This window comes from Coregonus clupeaformis, chromosome 37 (genome assembly GCF_020615455.1).
Source record: "Coregonus clupeaformis isolate EN_2021a chromosome 37, ASM2061545v1, whole genome shotgun sequence".
In the NCBI taxonomy this organism is placed as follows: domain Eukaryota; kingdom Metazoa; phylum Chordata; class Actinopteri; order Salmoniformes; family Salmonidae; genus Coregonus; species Coregonus clupeaformis.
Genome location: NC_059228.1, coordinates 25,756,159 through 25,760,103, shown reverse-complemented (window position 1 = coordinate 25,760,103; position 3,945 = coordinate 25,756,159).

Here is a 3,945-nt window from a genome sequence, read left to right as displayed (position 1 = left end):
ACGAGGAGACGACATTTTGAAACATTCAAACATGGTTTTCAGATGTTCGTGTTCCATCTGAAACTTGAGGCGGAATATCGGAGGTCCACAGGTCCATGACGGTTGCAGATTTTGTGATGTTGTCATTGAGATGTTTTGGAGTTGGTGTTTTGGCACAACAGAAACTTCAAAAAAGCTAATGTTAATATTGTTTTATGAAATCCTCACACAATCTCAGTGATATTTCACCTCCTGTTTCGGCAGCATGCAGTGAAAACACGAGTCGGCCAGCTTCTCTTAACAAACATTTGTTTAGTTTAAACTGTAAGAAGAAAAGCGATATCTTCTCCTTTATGCTGCTCAAAATTGCAGCAATTAATCTACTGATCAAACAGCTTACAAGCAATCAGTGCATATCCTGAAAACTAATAACAAACTACGGGGTTGATTTTCTCTAAACAGCTGATCAGTGACACTTCTGTTTGAACAAGCTCTGCTACACTCAATTCTGAGATTGGATGCACAAGTTGGATGTTGTTGCAAAGCTCAGAATCTCCTCTTTTCAACAATATACTATATACAGTGAGGGGAAAAAAGTATTTGATCCCCTGCTGATTTTGTACGTTTGCCCACTGACAAAGACATTATCAGTCTATAATTTTAATGGTAGGTTTATTTGAACAATGAGAGACAGAATAACAACAAAAAAATCCAGAAAAACGCATGTCAAAAATGTTATAAATTGATTTAAATTTTAATGAGGGAAATAAGTATTTGACCCCTCTGCAAAACATGACTTAGTACTTGGTGGCAAAACCCTTGTTGGCAATCACAGAGGTCAGATGTTTCTTGTAGCTCCCGAGTGGCGCAGTGGTCTAAGGCGCCGCATCGTAGTGCAAACTGTGCCACTAGAGATCCTGGTTCGAATCCAGGCTCTGTCGCAGCCGGCCGCGACCGGGAGACCCATTGGGGCGGCGCACAGAGCATGGCGTTCGCAACGCCAGGGTTGTGGGTTTCGATTCCCACGGGGGGACAAGTATAAAAAAAAATACATATCCAGAGCGACTTACAGTTAGTGAATACATAAGAGCGTCTGCTAAATGACTAAAATGTAATGTAAAATGTAGTTGGCTACCAGGTTTGCACACATCTCAGGAGGGATTTTGTCCCACTCCTCTTTGCAGATCTTATCCAAGTCATTAAGGTTTCGAGGCTGACGTTTGACAACTCGAACCTTCAGCTCCCTCCACAGATTTTCTATGGGATTAAGGTCTGGAGACTGGCTAGGCCACTCCAGGACCTTAATGTGCTTCTTCTTGAGCGACTCCTTTGTTGCCTTGGCCGTGTGTTTTGGGTCATTGTCATGCTGGAATACCCATCCACGACCCATTTTCAATGCCCTGGCTGAGGGAAGGAGGTTCTCACCCAAGATTAGACGGTACATGGCCCAGTCCATCGTCCCTTTGATGCAGTGAAGCTGTCCTGTCCCCTTAGAAGAAAAACACCACCAAAGCATAATGTTTCCACCTCCATGTTTGACGGTGGGGATGGTGTTCTTGGGGTCATAGGCAGCATTCCTCCTCCTCCAAACATAGTGAGTTGAGTTGATGCCAAAGAGCTCCATTTTGGTCTCATCTGACCACAATACTTTCACCCAGTTCTCCTCTGAATCATTCAGATGTTCATTGGCAAACTTCAGACGGGCCTGTATATGTGCTTTCTTAAGCAGGGGGACCTTGCGGGCGCTGCAGGATTTCAGTCCTTCACGGCGTAGCGTGTTACCAATTGTTTTCTTGGTGACTATGGTCCCAGCTGCCTTGAGATCATTGACAAGATCCTCCCGTGTAGTTCTGGGCTGATTCCTCACCGTTCTCATGATCATTGCAACTCCACGAGGTGGGATCTTGCATGGAGCCCCAGGCCGAGGGAGATTGACAGTCTTTTGTGTTTCTTCCATTTGCGAATAATCGCACAAACTGTTGTCACCTTCTCACCAAGCTGCTTGGCGATGGTCTTGTAGCCCATTCCAGCCTTGTGTAGGTCTACAATCTTGTCCCTGACATCCTTGGAGAGCTCTTTGGTCTTGGCCATGGTGGAGAGTTTGGAATCTGATTGATTGATTGCTTTGTGGACAGGTGTCTTTTATACAGGTCACAAACTGAGATTAGGAGCACTCCCTTTAAGAGTGTAATATAATAAAGAGTGTACTCCTAATCTCAACTCGATATCTGTATAAAAGACACCTGGGAACCAGAAATCTTTCTGATTGAGAGGGGGTCAAATACTTATTTCCCTAATTAAAATGCTAATCAATTTATAACATTTTTTACATGCGTTTTTCTGGATTTTTTTGTTATTCTGTCTCTCACTGTTCAAATAAACCTACCATAAAAATTATAGACATATCATTTCTTTGTCAGTGGGCAAACGTACAAAATCAGCAGGGGATCAAATACTTTTTTGTAAAAGTATTTAGTCAGCCACCAATTGTGCAAGTTCTCCCACTTAAAAAGATGAGAGAGGCCTGTAATTTTCATCATAGGTACACGTCAACTATGACAGACAAATTGAGATTTTTCTTCTCCAGAAAATAACATTGTAGGATTTTTTATTAATTTATTTGCAAATTATGGTGGAAAATAAGTATTTGGTCACCTACAAACAAGCAAGATTTCTGGCTCTCACAGACCTTTAACTTCTTCTTTAAGAGGCTCCTCTGTCCTCCACTCGTTACCTGTATTAATGGCACCTGTTTGAACTTGTTAACAGTATAAAAAACACCTGTCCACAACCTCAAACAGTCACACTCCAAACTCCACTATGGCCAAGACCAAAGAGCTGTCAAAGGACACCAGAAACAAAATTGTAGACCAGCACCAGGCTGGGAAGACTGAATCTGCAATAGGTAAGCAGGTTGGTTTGAAGAAATCAACTGTGGGAGCAATTATTAGGAAATGGAAGACATACAAGACCACTGATAATCTCCCTCGATCTGGGGCTCCACGCAAGATCTCACCCCGTGGGGTCAAAATGATCACAAGAACGGTGAGCAAAAATCCCAGAACCACACGGGGGGGACCTAGTGAATGACCTGCAGAGAGCTGGGACCAAAGTAACAAAGCCTACCGTCAGTAACACACTACGCCGCCAGGGACTCAAATCCTGCAGTGCCAGACGTGTCCCCCTGCTTAAGCCAGTACATGTCCAGGCCCGTCTGAAGTTTGCTAGAGTGCATTTGGATGATCCAGAAGAGGATTGGGAGAATGTCATATGGTCAGATGAAACCAAAATAGAACTTTTTGGTAAAAACTCAACTCGTCGTGTTTGGAGGACAAAGAATGCTGAGTTTCATCCAAAGAACACCATACCTACTGTGAAGCATGGGGGTGGAAACATCATGCTTTGGGGCTGTTTTTCTGCAAAGGGACCAGAACGACTGATCCGTGTAAAGGAAAGAATGAATGGGGCCATGTATCGTGAGATTTTGAGTGAAAACCTCCTTCCATCAGCAAGGGCATTGAAGATGAAACGTGGCTGGGTCTTTCAGCATGACAATGATCCCAAACACACCGCCCGGGCAACGAAGGAGTGGCTTCGTAAGAAGCATTTCAAGGTCCTGGAGTGGCCTACCCAGTCTCCAGATCTCAACCCCATAGAAAATCTTTGGAGGGAGTTGAAAGTCCGTGTTGCCCAGCGACAGCCCCAAAACTCTAGAGGAGATCTGCATGGAGGAATGGGCCAAAATACCAGCAACAGTGTGTGAAAACCTTGTGAAGACTTACAGAAAACATTTGACCTGTGTCATTGCCAACAAAGGGTATATAACAAAGTATTGAGGAACTTTTGTTATTGACCAAATACTTATTTTCCACCATAATTTGCAAATAAATTCATTAAAAATCCTACAATGTGATTTTCTGGATTATTTTTTCTCATTTTGTCTGTCATAGTTGACGTGTACCTATG